Source organism: Schistocerca americana, chromosome 1, assembly GCF_021461395.2.
Source record: "Schistocerca americana isolate TAMUIC-IGC-003095 chromosome 1, iqSchAmer2.1, whole genome shotgun sequence".
Classification (NCBI taxonomy): domain Eukaryota; kingdom Metazoa; phylum Arthropoda; class Insecta; order Orthoptera; family Acrididae; genus Schistocerca; species Schistocerca americana.
Genome location: NC_060119.1, coordinates 187,730,976 through 187,749,693, shown reverse-complemented (window position 1 = coordinate 187,749,693; position 18,718 = coordinate 187,730,976).

Sequence of the window (18,718 nt, the reverse complement as noted above, 5' to 3'; positions counted from 1 at the left end):
AGATATTTGGCCCAGTCACGATCAATGGACCACCCTGTATATGTAGCCGGTTTCCTATGATGATTCTGTCTGGGCCGGTGGTCTGTGACCGGAATGATTCATGTTTCCAGCTAACGGCAGGAGTTGCGCGAATCGAGAGACATGTTGGGATGCAGGAATGTAACTAATTCAACCATGTCGTCCTCTAGCCAGCCGAAAGGCTAACTAATACCTAGTATGTGTTGGATAGCTTTCGTGATTGTGTGGAAATTTGAGAAGATTCAAGATGGACGTGTGTTTGCGCTGGACCATTATTCCCTCCCATGCAAATTATCCGACTGACTGCTTCTGCACATTTCCCGCCTTTATTTGGTTGAGAGAACATCGATTGCGGTGTGTGCCTCTAGCAGGTTTTCGCGTAAAGGTCTTCGCAGACGGGATAGGTTTCTAGTTACTCAGTGGTTTACAGCACGCTCCACCCCGCTAAAGATTCGAGTTTCTAGGGAAAGAATTTGAAGTCTATAGCTTCGGAATTATGTTGTGTGAGCGATATTGCTATGCAAGTGATATGCAAGTGATATCGCGTAAGTGGTATGGTATTCTGGCAAACCATGTGAAAATGCATGTGTTCTTATAATCCTAGAGTCTGGAGGTGGGTGTAGAAAGGAAGCAAGCAAGCAAGTCGGGGCCAGAAACAGTAATGCCTTTGTGCTGAGGAGATAAGAATCCAGCTTTGAACAACAGTTTGGAGACTGACTGCAGTCAGCTGAGGGCGCTCTGGTCTCGTGGTGGGAGAGGATGACTTGTAACCGTTGGCTGCAGTGGATGACTGCCCAACCTTGCGGGAAATATCTAGTGCTACGGGGAGTATACTGAAATTTCATGTGCTTATGCTCTCTGTCTTCATGGTGAATGTACGAGTGTCTGGTGGTCGATGGTTATATGCACGATGCAAAAGGTGTGACTGTGTATGGCGCAGGATACGAATTGTGTGTTTAGCACATCGATATGTTACTTGGAGATCAGTTTCATGTTCTAACATTCAAGCTTCCGTCATCTGTGGCAGAGCAGCATAATTGAGGAAGTATCTTTCCATATTTGACGGTCTGTAGGCCAGTTTTGCAGGGTTTAACTGTCAGCGCAATATGGCAATCTATAAAAAATAGTTTTGCTGCTGAAAGTCTCGTCTGCAGAAAGAAAAATGTGGACAGTGCTTTCACATTGGAAGCATCAGTAATTTGGCGGGTAAAATCAGTAAGAGACGATCAGAATGCTCCATTCATTGTCAAGACATCCTTTGTGCTGGGACATAGGAGCCTCTACGTAGTGGGGAGAACAATAGCATTTCAGAGATATTTGTTGAAATCAGGAAGGGTAACATGTGAAGGACAGGGTGCCACGTTAGGAGCATCAGGAGGAATGCATTCGGCATTATTCTGGGCTATTTTCGTAAACAGGTTATGTTAGGACAATAATGTCCATGCAGACAAGCTGGGACATCACGAAAGCTCCTACAAAAGCGACCGTAAACTTTTTCCGCAGCACTTTACGATTTCTTAAATGTTGACTTGGCTGATATTTACGTAGACATGAGATATCACTACAACATTGAGAACCTTTTAGCTGTGCCTGCGATAGTGAGTCACTATTTGAACATTTTGCAGCTATGCATCAGCCACAGTAATCACATGCATGGTAGGAGGCATCTCACATGTCCCATTAGGATCGCTAGGTAGAATGCACCCTGTCCTATTCTGGGAAGCACTGCAACAGATTTCTACAGCGCGTTCAGAGAGGAGACATGGGTCTGATTTTTACATAGATCTGTGACGTCAGTATGACATTGACAGACTTTAAGCTGCGTCTTTGAGGATGAGTCGCTCGACAATTAGGTCTTCGCTGTACCACAGGTTGAGAGTCATCATGCCATCAACAGTAAACACGTGCGCGACCAGAGTGTGATTTGGCTCTTATTTACATAGAGATGTGATGCCAGTATAATACCCAAAGAATTCTAACTGTATATCCGAAAATAGGAGCGACTTTCAACTGCTGGCTGTAGGCGACAGCAGCCTGAAAGCAATGGCTCACGCCCCAGCGTTCGTCTTTCTGGCGCTGGCTTGCATCCAGCTGGCCATGCAAAGTGCAGGTCAGGTGTCAGTGGCTTCAGCACGTGCGCTTGTTGGCGTCTCTGATACGTCACAGTTGACAATAGTACAACAGCGTTTTTTATGAGCAATGAGTGTCTATGCACTGCATTATTTTCGGCTGTTTAAGAGCTACGAGAGCCTTTTACAAGCATTATTTTTTGACAATTTTCTAGTTGTTTGTGTGTCTATGCATCAGTGTACTGCATTATGTCGGTGATTTACATGTAGTTTGCATGTCTGTAGGCTATGCACTACATTATTTCGACCGTTTACAACTAGTGAGCGCGTCTACAGAGCGTTTTACATGCATTATTTTGACAATTTACGAGTTGTTTTCGTGTCTGCAGCTCAGTGTACTGATTATTTCGGTGATTTACAGGGTAGTTTGCAGGTCTGTAGACTATTTACTGTGACCGCAAGCATTTCAGGGAAAGTATTTTGTATCAGTGTAATAAATAAACTATGTGAAATCCTTCCCTAAATAAATTGTTCCGAAATAAATAAAGTACACTCATTCCCCTCTCCAGCAGCCCAGAACAGGCTGAGTCCTTTTCCCACCATTTCTCCCCCAGACCGCCATCTTGGATTATGTCACGGATGGGAGGACAGTGCCCTCTGGTTGCAGTACTGTGTACTAGGTCAGTAGGGCTCTGGACCTCATCGTGAATGCACTGGATGGAGCTACTGCCTCAAATTGATTAAATAAAGACTGCCTGCAAAATAAAGACTTACATCCATCCTATCCAGCACAGACTGAGTTCTTTCCCTATCAATTCCAATGAAGAAGTGGCAGTCGGATGACCTTGGTTAGTGGAGATAGCCCAAGTGACCTTTTTCACGCCATTTTCTTAGATTAGTGGAGAAAGACAAAGTGACCTTTTTTTCACCAAAATTTGAAATTCCCGCCATTTTCTGGGGGAGGGGGAGCGGTGGGGGAGGGGAGGTAGCTCAATTAACCTATCTTCCATCCAAAATCTGAACTTCCCAACATTATGCCATTGTGAGTTGCCATACCTATCGCTACCATCTTGGAACCACTTTGAATAAATTTGGCAACAGTTGAGAGTGGGGTGATGCTCTCTTTGTCCTACAACTCATGGGTGGTGTCTTAATGCATTAACAGTAAACATTAGAAGTTACTTGTGTACATGTGATATTTGTCTACATTGTTTGCTATTACTTAGCGTAAACGATAGATCAATAGGTTTACTGGTTCTGTATGTGCTTGGGATGGCCTGTCTCATATGCCTTACGATTTTCATACCTACATATGTCACTATATACATACATTGTAAACCTAAGAATTTTCTTCGATGTATCACCCACAGGTGGAGGGGCCTCAGTGACTGTGTTGTACAGTCCTTTAAAAAGGAAGGGTACTTAACTGTTTAACTAATAATGTTTACAACCAGAAATTTATAGAGAAGATAAAATTACAAATCTAATGAATGAACAGTGTGATTGCATGAATATTTAACAAGTCAGAAAAGGACAATGGATTAAAAGTTTTGGTATAGCACGGACTTGAAGCAGGTCTCCTGCTTACCAGGCATATGTGCCAACCATTATACAACCATAGCATTACAGATACTATAGATGTACAGACTACTTTCGTCCAGTGCCCTCCCTAACACAAAACATTAGTTCACACCTTCAGCCCATTATCCCCTTTTTAAACCGTCAGGCAGTGATATATTGGAATTGTACCACAGATTTGTATGTAATGGGGACATCATGCCTGTATTTCAGGCGTTGGTGATATGTTGATCTGTTGGAACTGCATTTACCTGGAGACATATGAGTCTCAATGTTATCATCGATATCCATAAGGGTAGAAGCTGAAACACAAATTTTAATTAATTGCTTCAGCTTCTATCCTTATTGAAGATAAAGTTGTGATTCATATGTCTCCAATAAAATGCAATTCCATCAGAGCAACAAGTAGGAGCAACAAGTAGGAAAACTTTGTTAATTTCAGTTGCATCATCAATTTCAGTCGACTTTCTGGACCCAATGATGTGTTGCCTAGGTCCAGGACCATCAGATGCTCGGAGAAGATTAATTTTAATATCAGTTCAACAAATAGTTGGATAAAATCACAAGATGGCGTGAATCGCTAAAGTAAAGGGCCTTTGCTTTCACACTGTCGATGCCGACATGTCAGCGTGGAAGGAGAGTTTGTGGGATCACCTTTCTGCTGCTACTGTAGAATGAGCAACCTAAGTGTCACGGAATCCTGCCTCTCTAGTCAAAATCCTGGAATGGTCAACGATACTCGCCTCCCCCCCCCCCCCCTCGCTCCTCCACCAAGTGACCTTTCATCCGCCAATTTCTTAGGTTTGTGGATGAAGCCCATGTGACCTATTTTCCGCCAAAATTTGAACTTCCTGCCATTATCTGGAGGAGGGGTAGGGGTGAGGGGAGGGAAGGGGGTTAGGTTAGTGGAGGCAGCTCAATTGACCTATCTTCCCGCCAAAATTTGAGAGCTACAGGAACTATTTTTTTCCGGACTGGTCACTCCATTGTGTTTCCTCTGAAACAATAAAACTACAGAGACCTACTCTCAATCCATTATCTTGCAGATTTCAGATGGAACCCATTCGGGTGCAGATTCACGAGTGTGTTATTAAATCGTTAGTGTGGAACTAGCCACCATCTGTAGTTAACAGTAACTGAGTTCCACTACTCTGAACTTAGTTGCGTGTAAAATCACATTGGCTGACATACGCACGCGCTGTGTGCACTTATCTCGACCAGTGTAATTACGCGCACTCGAATCTTGCTGTGCAGGCTGCCCACACACCAATATCCGATGTTGATGAGGTAAGAGTTGCCATTTATATTGGAATCTCTCGTCTCTTATGAACAACAACGTTCCTCAGATGGTTTACACATTTCACAAATTAGGACTTTCTAAGTGTTGACGAACATTTATTACCTGCTCGATTGTATGTCTCTTGTAACTTTTAATTCCTGCGGAGGACACACTATTGATGAGTAATCCAGAATCGTAGATTAATGCCCCATTCCATATAAAGACTACTGCGCAATCAGACTTGTTTTTAAACAGTCAGTATTCGATTGTACCATTGATTTATTGGTTGTCCATTTGTGGCCTGCCTCACCTTCTTTATATACAACATCTTCTATCGGAAACAGCTGATGTAGGTTCGACCACAATTGCTGCCACAGTCTGTGTACAGGAGACCCGTAGGTAAGATATCTTTTATCTGTTGATAGGGGAGAGGTAAAATCTAGCACAGACATTTCTATGTAATTCGTCTCCTCTTCAAACTCATAAATTTCTTCCACGCTATAAGTTACACTGCTTGACAAAAATGTGAAGTACCCGGAAGAGGTGGAAAACAAATGAAATTTCATGGGTTGAGAGAGTGTGTGATATTATTTCAGGATATTACAAAATCGAGTCAAATTTAGAAGGAACTTGAGCTTCTGAGGCCACAGATCAGTAGGACGTCGCTAATCGGTAGGTATAATAGTACTGTGAATAACTGGAGTGAGCAAAACAGTAACCGAGCGAGGTGGCGCAGTGGTTAGCACACTGGACTCGCATTCGGGAGGACGACGGTTCAATCCCGTCTCCGGCCATCCTGATTTAGGTTTTCCGTGATTTCCCTAAATCGTTTCAGGCAAATGCCGGGATGGTTCCTTTGAAAGGGCACGGCCGATTTCCTTCCCAATCCTTCCCTAACCCGAGCTTGCGCTCCGTCTCTAATGACCTCGTTGTCGACGGGACGTTAAACACTAACCACCACCACCACCACCACCACCAAAACAGTAGGTAACTCCCAGTTACTCGCCAACTAACTGCACTCGATGACCATTCCTACTGCTGAAGTTACTGCGCTCAGTAGGTGGTCCAGTTGAGCCTATGGGATAGTCGAAGCACGTCACGAGGAATCTTGATGTTCAGTGGATTTTGTAGCAACCAAAATCACGATTTTTATAAAGTATTACAGGTACCTCTGAAAAGCAGTGCCCTGTTCTGATGGGATATTGTAGCTTTCTACTGCTTCCGTTTTATTGAGAGGCCACGCCGTGGATCTCTCATGCATTTATATCGTCAGAAGATCGAGGCCGTTGCGGTAATTGGTGGTGCGGCTTTCCCTTTCGCGCAGGTGCAGAAAGATGGGTGGAGCGGTAGAAGGATGTTTCTAAGGTGGGCCAGGGAAAGTTCCTCGGCATCGGACAGACGCAGCGCCGGGGCGCTCCCCTCTTCGGCCTTGCTCGCCATGTACCACGTGGCGACGTATGTGGGCGGTGGCCGACAGAATGTCCCGCGGGCCGTTCTATCCACCAGGCGTTCACGTAGAGCTTGCTTTGGTGCGAGTTAAGTTTCTACGACGACAATGAATACAGAGCCGCATGATTCTTGTGGAAAATCGTATCCCTTCCAGTTGTTTACGGGGGCAATAGATGTTACCGTCGCTATGCCCAAAAGTAACTGCGCAAAAAAGAGATCGAAGTGCCGCAGCATTACCGGCAGTTAGTGTATAAAATCTGAAATCTGTGTCTCACTGAGCTGCAGTCTGCTGCTCCTTCGGTTTATTCTTCCACTTCGATCTGCTTCGTTTTGCTAAATGGATGTCCAGGCTTTCAGTTCGTCAGAGATTGGAAATGACAAACGCAAACTGAAACTGATTTTATAAGTAATTCTCCACCACTTAGTCTTATTTACACCATAACTGTAGATTTACAGATGATAGTTGCTCCCTCCAAACTCACAGCAGTGTTTACTTCATTCGTCTGTTGGTCTATTGTTACAACCTAAGCATCCAGGCGGCAGGCACTATATATATATATATCATAATTAATGGGGTAAAAGAATACAGTTGAAAGCATAGGATACTAGAAGCAAAAAAGTCTCAGTAAACATAGGGTCGAAAATCCATACCTTAAGAGCTACAAGCAGTTTTTCGTCTTCGATACTGTGTAACATATATCTTCTACTGCAAGTTCTTTGCTTTCCATATTTTTGGAAGTGGTAGTATGGACCACGAAGATGACGTGCTACAGACGCGAAATTTAACCGACAGGAAGAAGATGCCGTGATATGCAAATGATTAGCTTTTCAGAGCATTCACACAAGGTTGGCGCCGGTGGCGACACCTACAACGTGCTGACATGAGGAAAGTTTCCAATCGATTCCTCATACACAAGTAGCAGTTGACCGGCGTTGCCTGGTGAAATGATGTTGTCATGCCTCGTGTAAGGAGGAGAAATGCGTACCATCACGTTTCCGACTTTGATAAAGTCCGGATTGTAGCCTGTCACGATTGCGGTTTATAGTATCGCGACATTGCTGCTCGCGTTGGTAGAGATCCAATGACTGGTAGCAGAATATGGAATCGGTGGATTCAGGAGGGCAATACGGAACGCCGTGCTCGATCCCAACGGCCTCGTATCACTAGCAGTCAAGATGACAGGCATCTTATCCACATGGCTGTAACGGATCGTGAAGCCCAGTCTCGAACCCTGAGTCAACAGATGGACGTTTGCAAGACAACAACCATCTGCACGAACAGTTCGACGACGTTTGCAGCAGCATGGACTATCAGCTCAGAGACCATGGCTGCGGTTACCCTTGACGCTGCATCACAGACAGGAGCGCCTGCGATGGTGTACTCAACGACGAACCTGGGTGCACGGTTGGCAAGACGTCATTTTTTCGGATGAATCTAGGTTCTATTTACAACATCATGATGGTCGCATCCGTGTTTGGCAACATCGCGGTGAACGCACAAAAAAAATGGCTCTGAGCACTATGGGACTTAACATCTATGGTCATCAGTCCTCTAGAACTTAGAACTACTTAAACCTAACTAACCTAAGGACAGCACACAACACCCAGTTATCACGAGGCAGAGAAAATCCCTGACCCCGCCGGGAATCGAACCCGGGAACCCGGGCGCGGTGAACGCACATTGGAAGCATGTATTGTCTCGCCATACAGGCGTATGACCCGGGCGTGATTGTATGGGATGCCATTGGTTACACTTCTCGGTCACCTCTTGTTCGCACTGACGGCACTTTGAAAAGTGGACGTTACATTTCAGATGTGTTGCGAGCCGTGGCTCTAGCCTTCATTCGATCCCTGCGAAACCCTACATTTCAGCAGGATAATGCACGACCGCATGTTGCGTGTACGGGTATTTCTGGATAAAGAAAATGTTCGACTGCCGCCCTGGCCAGCACATTCTCCAGATCTCTCACCAACTGAAAACGTGTAGTTAATGGTAACCGAGCAACTGGCTCGTCACAATACGCCAGTCACTACTCTTGATGAACTGTGGTATCGTGTTGAAGTTGCATGGGCGGCTGTACCTGTACACGCCATCCTAGCTCTGTTTGACGCAATGCCCAGGCGTATCAAGGCCGTTATTACGGCCAGAGGGGGTTGTTCTGGGTACTGATTTCTCAGGATCTGTGAACCCAAATTGCGTGAAAATGTAATCACATGTCAGTTCTAGCATAATATATTTGTACAATGAATACCCGTTTATCATTTGCATTTCTTCTTGATCGTTATCGGTATCTTAGAGGCATGGAACACAAGTTTCTGACGCCTGCACGCATGTTCTCTGTCTAGGACCGTGCTTATGCTCTGATCGAGAAATGTGTGATACGTTCCGAACTTCAGAAAGCGGAAGACCTAAAAAATGTCACTTCTGCTGCTGGGGCATCTCGATCCTACAGTCTTTTACAGACGGAACGACAAAGGTTCTTCGATTTTGGTAGTGTTCCACAAAAATAGTAAAGGCTTCTTGGCTCCGGAATACAAAAGAAGATCCCAGAGATGTTCATTTAAAGGAAATTTACACTGACCTCCTACAGCGCGAGAAGCATTTTATTCTGCTACGAGAAATTACCGTCTATTATGTGAGATCATCAGAATTTTGGTGCTTACCTTTTGTAGCATCCTTGAGTGAAACAAAGAAACGGAATATCCGTCCAACTCTTGAATTTTATAACGGTGTTTCAAGTGCTTAACAACTTATTTAAATAATGGACTTAGATCACAAAGTGCTACTCAAGATGAACATAGATCACATATGACTTAGAGAACTTGTAAAAAATTCGTTGGACCTAGTTTTCTCAAAACTTTTGCTTTACCTGCATACGTTCATTATTCTCAACAACCAACAAAATGATAAATAAAGAACTACCACAAAACTTTTTCACCCTCCTCGAAAAAATATTTGTGGTACTTGCATCAGTTAGTTTTTAGGCTCTGCAAATGACCACTAAATGATGCTGTTGAGATGGGACGTTATTAATGGTTTAAAATTTGTCGTTCGCTGTTATTAGAACAATGACAGTTCACGAATTGAACTCGATTTCGTTTACGGCGAGCGTTTAAAGAAATAATGTTGTGGAAAACACGAAAATTTATATTATTCTTATCAGCAGCTTGGATGTGTGACCTGCAAAGAAAATTTTGCGATGGATTTCGCACTTATCTGCCCTTGCTATCTTCAGAATTGTGTGAATGATATTTTTCCGAAAGTCTGATGGTACGTCGCCAGTCTCATAGATTCTACAAACCGAGTTAAATAGTCGTTTGGTTGCCACTTGTCCCAAAGATTTTAGAAATTCCAATAGACTGTTACCACTTATGCCGTCTGTCTTCCATAAAGACTGAAAACCTTTCACCCTGTACGTATAGTGCTTTCTCATCCTCCATATCCAAGTCATTTGGGGGCAAGATGAAGCTTAAAATACAATTTACTACAGAAACAGACTTTTGAGAGGCGGCTTGTACCTGGATGAAATTACGAGGGCTGCTCAGAAAGTAATGCACCACATTTTTTTCTTCAATAATTCTTTATTGAACATAATACACGCACGAAAGAACACGTAATCTCTATCCCGTTCTATGACTTTCCTCCAGCGCGAAACAAGGAGGTATATGCCCCGTCGGTACCAACCCTTGTCCTGGTGGCGGGGCCAGTACTTCACTGTGTGAATCACGTCCCCATAGTCCTCAAAATGTCTTACACGAATGGTGTTCTTTAATGGCCCAAAACAAGTGGAAGTCCGAGGGGGCTAGGTCAGAGCTGCAGGGTGGATGGGGTAACACTGTCCAACATTTTGCGATGTGTTCAGCAGACCTCAGACTTGTGTGGGGCCGAGCGTTATCGTGTTGCAGCAAAATGTCTCCTGGGTTGCTGTGGCGCCGAAGTCGCCGGAAGCGCGTCTTTAGTTTTGTTAATGTGTTGACATATGCTTCTGAATTAATGGTATCGCATATTGGCATCACATCAATGAGAATCACACCTTCAGCGTCCCAGAACACGGTGATCATGACCTTACTGGCGGAAGCAGTTGCTTTGAATTTTTTCTTCTGTGGCGAGTGAGAATGGAGCCATTCCATCGACTGTCATTTTGTTTCGGACTCAAAATAGTGAACCCAGGTCTCATCACCTGTCACAGTCCGGGAGAAAAAGGCCTCCCCCTCAGCTTCAAAACGTTGCAACAAATCAGGACAAATGTTTTTTCTGTGCGATTTGTGATCCACCGTCAGACACAGCGGGACCCATCTTGCACACCGTTTTGAATATACAAGAGCGCGGATAATTGCACTCACACTTCCTTTGATGATTGACAGATGCAGCGCCAACTGCCGAGTCTTAATGTGTCTGTCCTCGCGAATGACATTGTCAGCTGGATGCAGCATGTCAGGTGTGACAGCCGTGGATGGTCTCCCCGACCGCAGCAAACCGTGGAGCTCCGCCATACCGTCTCCGTCCGTGCCCAGCGACTTACTGTGCTTTTGTCGAAAGCAGATGCTCCATAGACTTTGAACAAGCTTTTGTGAACATTCCCCACAGTTTCTTCCTCTGTGGTGAGAAATTCGATGACGGCACGTTGCTTGTAACATCACCTACCGAAGCCATTTTGAAATCGTGCTGCAGCTACGCTATCTGTCGGAAGTGACGGAAACTTGGTGCTCCCCCTCAGGAGACTTCAAACAATACATACGTAACGTTTCGCATTCGTGGCATTGTTTTCGGCTGAGAAAAAAAAAGGTGGTTCATCACTTTCTGGGCAACCCTCGTACTAAAGATACAGCATCACCCCGCAATGGCAGTGCTACAATAGTCTGTCGGATGGGCTATCCTTACTAGACAAAACAGATTAAAATAACCTTACTATAGTTGGTGACCATATAATTTGAGTCGATGTGCAGCTGAATAAGAGCAGTTTATACAAGCGTGACTAACTGCATTGTAGACACTTTCCGAATCTCGTGCAGCACAGTCTTTCTCATGGATGACGGTGGCAACATGTTAAGACATTGACTTCCACAACACACTGAAAGGAATCAGCAGCTATTGTCACCCATGGCTGTGGAGTCGCCATTTACTATGCATAGCGATTCGTCGGAGGTAGAGTGGTCAATAACGTCATCTGGTTAGCCACGCCAGCGCCACGATTTCCACGGAGCGTTTGTGGTAATACCAAGATTTTAATACGTCACTCCAAAGCTCTATGTGTAAGGCAATGGCCGGCCGGTGTGGCCGAGCGGTTCTAGGTGCTTCAGTCTGGAACCGAGTGACCGCTATGCTCGCCGGTTCGAATCCTGCCTCGGGCATGGATGTGTGTGGTGTCCTTAGGTTAGTTAGGTTTAAGTAGTTCTAAGTTCTAGGGGACTGATGACCTCAGATGTTGAGTCCCATAGTGCTCAGAGCCATTTTTTTTTTTTTTTGTAAGGCAATGTTAGATAACGACACTAACAAAAACTGTTTGTGATGTGAACGAGGAAGATGTGATAAGGAACGGCATGCTACATACCTGGCGACACGTAGCACTTGATTGTGTATTGGGAGGAATTTTGTACAACGGCCGCTTTTTATGACGGGAGGTGATAGTGAAGCTCGGCAAAGAAGATAGTTATTGTCAGTCTCGGGCTTCGTGCAGAGTCGACCTTCTCAGCAAACTTAACAGAATTATTCCTTGGGAGGAGCGCTTGCGCCCTGGTGGGTGCCAGAGCAGCATATTCTGTGAGGCCAACCGCGGAAGAAAAGGTCAACAGTTTGCAGGGTGACACGGGAACCCACTCATAGACCGATGATGTAAGAGATGAGCCTCGCCGCTCAACCGTCTTCAGGAAAGACGGGCCTCTGTTACCGACGGTGCGCCCGTGCGCCACTGGCACCACCATCACGGCAACAAACCACGTCGCAGTATGCGGCTAAGCTATCCGTGCATGGGAAAACCCTAACGCAATTACTGTACCTCTGTTGTCTCCCAAACTCGTCGGATATATGAGAGTTTCCACTAATAAACTTGCTTTAAAATGCATTAAAATACACACGTCAAAACAAGTTTTGCATCACCTCGGTTCCGAGGGTTCCTGAACCAGTACAGAAAATTGGAATGGAGATCAACATAAACATCATTTCCGCCCTTTTTATTGCTCATGAAAACCACAAATTGCACCACCATACAGGGAATCCTTCAGAGGTGGTGGTCCAGATTGCTGTACACACCAATACCTCTAATACCCAGTAGCACGTCCTCTTGCTTTGAGGCATGCCTGTATTCGTCGTGGCATACTATCCACAAGTTCATCAAGTTCCAGATTGTCCCACCGCTCAACGGCGGTTCGGCGTAGATCCCTCAGAGTGGTTCGTGGGTCACATCGTCCACAAACAGCCCTTTTCTATCTAACCCAGGCGTGTACGATAGGGTTCTTGTCTGGAGAACATGCTGGCCACTATACTCGAGCGATGACGTTAGCATGAAGGAAGTTATTTATAAGATGTGGACGGTGGGGACGCGATTTGTCGTCCATGAAGACGAATGCCTCGCCAGTACGCTGCCGATAAGGTTGCAGTATCGGTCGGAGGATGGCATTCACGTATCGTACAGCCGGTACGGTACCTTCCATGACCACTAGCGGCGTACGTTGGCTCCACACAATGCCACCCCAAAACAGCAGGGAACCTCCACCTTGCTGCACTCGCTGGACAGTGTGTCTAAGGCGATCAGTCTGACCATGTTGCCTCCAAATACGTCTCCGACGATTGTCTAATTGAAGGCATATGTGACACTCATCGGTGAAGAGAACGTGATGCCAATCCTGAGCGGTCCATTAGGCATGTTGTTGGGCCCATCTACACCGCGCTGCATGGTGTCGTGGTTGCAAAGATGGACCTCGCCATCTACGTCAGGAGTTAAGTTGCGCACCATGCAGCCTATTGCACGCAGTTTGAGTCGTAACACGACGTCCTGTGGCTGCACAAAAAGCATGGTGGCGTTAATTTCAGAGTTCCTCCGAGCCATAATCCGTAGGTAGCGGTCATCCACTGCAGTAGTAGCTCTTGGGTGGCCTGATCGAGGAATGTCATCGACAGTTCCTGTCTCTCAGTATCTCTTCCATGTCCTAACAACATCGCTTTGGTTCACTCCGAGACGCCTGGACACTTCCCTTGTTGAGAGCCCTTTCTGGCACAAAGGAACAATGCGGACGCGATCGAACCGCGGTATTGACCGTCTAGGCATGGTTTAACTACAGACAACATGAGCCGTGTACCTCCTTCAGGGTGGACTGAAACTGATCGGCTGTCGGACCCCCTTCGTCTAATAGGCGCTGCTCATGCATGGTTATTTATATCCTTGGGCGGGTTTAGTGACATCTCTGAACAGTCAAAGGGACTGTGTCTGTGATACAATATCTACAGTCAATGTCTATCTTCAGGAGTTCTGGGAACTGGAGTGACGCAAAACTTTTTTTGATGTGTGTGTATGCCATATTTAACAGGATTCCTGTGTTCATGAATTCTTTAGAGTGACCAGCAACACTCAGTCATTTTGTGGCCTTGACTCGATTCACGGTCACACTACTGTTGTTCAACACTGAAAGTAGGCTCGAAGCGATGTCGTTTCTAAACGTAAACACCGCTCTCGTATTAGTCGTTAGGCCTGCTCCGACTCGCCTAGTGCAGTCTATAAGGCAGTATGAGGAGCGTTCTGTGATCGTGGGACATGTGATCAGAATATCGACAGCCCTGTAAGCCGACGCTCGCATTAATCATAAATATATGGCTGAGTGAAGCTACTCGTATACCACCACAATCAAATAAAAACAGTGAATAATAGAGGGAGTATCAATGAGAAGAGTGGCGTATTTAAGTTTACAAAATAATGAAAAGTTTTATTAAACCTTTGGTAACTACAACTAGCTGATAAATCTTACACCAACAATGGCAAACACAAATTAGATAAAGAATGGTGTTTGACAGGCAAAGCATACACTGGGGGTGAAAGCTATACAAATTCTCCCTTGAATCAATCCCTTTAATAGCACAGTCTGACTTTGTTTACATGATATCTGAAGATGGTATCTGTTCTTTCGGACATGTCCGAAAGAACACATACCACCTTCATATAAATAAGGCTAGCCGGCCATTCACCTTCTGCTTCTGTGCGGATGCACATGCATTGCCCGAACTCTTACGGGACTCGGTAAGATTCTCTGCCGCGAGTAATGAGTTAATGGGCAGGCGTACTACGAATGTGGTGTGTGGATATTAAGTTGGGAATGTGGGTCTCACGGGGAGCGTGCAGGGGCTAAATCACTGCAGTCGCAATATCCTCTGTGCCCTCAATGCCGGCACGGTAGCTCAGCGTGTTCGGTCAGAGGGCTGTGTGCTCTCTGGAACAAAAAAACTGAGTCAAGGAATCAACGATTAACTTGAACGGATGTCTTGTGACGTCCGCCCGGACCGAACGCAGCGAACTATACCGACAAAAAAGAATATGCATAAAGAGCGTCTGCCATGTAAGCAGGAGATCGCGGGTTCGAGTCCCGGTCGGGGCACACCTTTTTAACTTTCCCCGTTGATGTATATCAACGCCTGTCGATAGCTTAGGGTCTTGATTTAACTATCATTTCATTGTTTACATGAATCCATCGTAAGGGGTAAGCTAAGACCAAGTACACCAACCACTGTGCTTCACCTTAGAACAGGGAGCTCTGAATATCATTTAATAACTCTACGCTGGTGCAGCAGTACTTTACCCTTTCACCTCGATTCAGGCGGCAACAGAAAACGGCGCGCTGTGGGTGAGGAATGGCGCGCTGCGGCAGCTGCATTGTTCAGACGCGTCCACGAAAATACGAGAACAACACTGTCTGGAGTTCTGATTATTAGAACGCGGAGAACCTCCCTATCAGAGCCCTGAAATCCCGGCAGATTTCAGTGTGATGTGCAACCGTTCGCTGGGCTGGCCAAACCAATCTGACTCACAGCCACGTCAGTGCGTGCTGGAATTCAAGACCTGAATAGAAAAACGTCCAAAGTCCACCTTTGGTCAATTTTCACATTTAGTATGAAACAGAATGTACATGCCTCGAGTTACGTTCCTGCTGAGAAGAACTTTCCAAGTCCACTACTTTCCTTTAAAATGGTAGAAAACATTTCAAATGAATGAAATAACATCCTAAGTCCATGGACTTGTGCCGTTTATCCATTCAGTAACACCTTGAAAGGCACCTTTAGTTTCCAATATCTCATGGCAGCTGCAAAAATCAATAAAAACATTTTTTTCTCAACAGTGAACCGGCTTATTACATACTGCATTGATGATGTTTTATATACTTTACCATTCACTCAGTTTCCACGAAGCGTGTGTAGTGAATGCACCATTTGTGAAAGTTGATATTTTTTTCCATTCTAACACGGAGGTGGTTTCAAGTGATGGTGGTAAAAAATGTAAAATGCATGACAAGTGGGAAAAAAATGTTGCGAAACAAAAACGTGATGCAGGAGTAGAATATACCACACATACAGGAGAAATACATCCAGGTGAAAAACAGGCCCTAACTGCAAGTGCAGAAGAAAACGATGTGATTTGCACAATTAAGAAGAATATTCAGCTATTTTATGTCATTTTAAAAGTTTAGCTGTGAAGAGTAAGCAAGATGTTCACTTCTGTGGGCTGATGCCTCCTACGGTTGTTTCTCGTCGAAGAAACTCCACAGATAAACGTTCCCAGAAAACCTTTGCAGTGAAATATAAGTAAAATATTTGTGCTTTTTTATATTTACGTCCATGATCAAACATGGTTCTCTGTTTCAGGATTTCTGAACTTTTACATAAAAAACACATGATAATTTCTCTCTCTCTCTCTCTCTCTCTTTCTTTTTGCCTCTCTGTGTTCTCTCTCTCCCCTACGTCTATTGCTCTTTCTCTCTCCCGTATTCTTAGCCAGATTTTGTTCTGTAAAATTAATCGTTATTAGACATATAATACTATATATTGTTTTAGGTAACCACTGAAACAACTAGTCGTCTTGTATGCCGCATGGCATTCTGCAGTCTTCATGGCATTTGAGAAGGGAAAGTGCAACGCCTGACAACACTAACTATAATGGGCGAATCTTCTACTGACAAAATAGGTATACATACCAAGAGACCCCACAGAAAGGCTTCAGAAACCATAAGCACGGTAATACATCTTTTTTCTTCGGATTTAATTTTTATGATTTCATCACATAGTTAGTGCAGCTCTGCATGAAGTAACTTTTTTTCTTTATCAAATCTAACATGTTGATGAACACACATGATATCCTTATAAAGTGAGCCACGATGGGAGGAATAAAAGTAAGAAGTTATATTTCTCATCATATCTTAGTATTATGAAAATTTATACTCTCTGTCAGGAGAAACACGAGCCTGAAAATTACTTAAAAATCAAAAGCGGTACTTGACCCAAAAAAGTGAAATACCGGTAGTTTCACACAATTCAGATAATTCTAAATGTGGAGCTGGTTGTCCTGCTACAGACGTATGTAATTCATGTTCCGAGTTAGAGAAGAAGCTGAAATTTTGCCCAACTGATGCATTACGGAGACAGATGACACTAAAATTAGCAGTTCACAAACAAAAAGCTTCTGTCTTCTTCGACAACATGAAAAACTTCACAAATCTTGGCAGGGAAAAAGGTAATGTGGATATTCTCTGTTCTGACTTCCAACAAACTCTTCCATGCCCTTTACTTACCGTAAATGAAATATTCTGCCTCAGTCAGCTTTGGGAATCCAACTTTTGTATTCACATTAGAAAAATAACAAACAGTACAATGTTGATGTGGGAAAAAACACAGGGTCATAATGGTGTTAATGAAGTTATTTCATGCCTAAACAGCTACATTACAAGTACTTTATCACCACAAGTTCACACAGTTTACTTGTTCTCCCATGGCTGCATTGGTCAGAATAAAAAAATATGGCAATGGTTCACTATCTAACAGCTTTAGTTGCTTCTGGAAGGTTCAAGTACATCAGTCATTACTTTCCCATGAAAGCCCATAGCTTTCTTCCATGTGACTCCAACTTTGCAAAAACAGCAAAAAATGAAAGAAAGAAAGAAAAGGTAGGAACTCCCAGAGATTGGGAAGATGTTGTCAAGAATGAGGCAAATTTCAACGTAGTACAGATGACAGCTGGTGTTTCCCAGGAACACGAACAATATTTAAGTCAGTATAACAAAATGTCAGTAAGAATCAGAGCTCAGAAATTATCTGTTTCTGAGTATAAAATATTGAAATATACACACTAATATCCGGGAAAAGTTGCAGCTGCAAAAACAGTGGGAGGAAAAGATTTCTTTTTTTCCCTTGAGGAAAGATCCTTCCCAGCAGATCACTTTCAGCACTCTGCCATTGAACTCCAATACAGTGCCCATAAAATCAACAAAGCTGGAAAGTCTGAAACGTCTGGTAAAGTACTTATCACCAAAGGTTGCAGGTTTTTTATTCATCACTCACAGGATATTCCCAACCCGAAGTAACAGCGATGGAATCAGGAGAAGAAGAATAAACAATATAGTGAAAGAAAAGTAAGTTCTTTGTCAGTGTAGAAAAAATTGTATTCAGCATATATTTTTATTTCCAAAGATTATGATGTTTTGTTAATATATAGGACGTGAAGAAACATAATTAAAATAATTTTTCTTTCAGCAACGTATATTTTTCCACCACGCATTGAAAAACATCCCAAGTCCATGACTATATATTAATCATTTGCTCTTAAAGTACGCACTCCAAGTGTGTGAAACGTACAGAGAATATAAAAGTGAGCAATTCATAAGAGATGACTAAATATTACATTGATACCGCAAAACCATCTCCAGTTATAACGTTTTTTGCCTCCCTCAAATATTTTCTATAATGGACTGAGGATGTTTTTCCATTCAAATCTCCAATTGTCAAACGTGAGACGACCGACTCAGGACGAATCACTTCACCCTTGTGACACACGATATGTCCAAGACGATATGCAGTTCTACTGTCGGTACAGTTGGGTACGGCCATCGGCTCTTAGTCCACCACAAGATGCAGATCACTAGCCGCACCCATTAGGGAAAGACCGGAAGTTCTCCACAAGGGGAGGACCAGAAAACGAAGATCAAAGAATCACCGCCACTTTCCACCGAGCCTCGGTACAGGAGCCGTATCAGCAAAACGAAACCGCCCCCACATTACGCAAAACAATCGAACTATCCTCTAGTCACTGAATCTCCCCTGTTGACTGTTCTTGTTGGCCAGGTAGCCAATCCA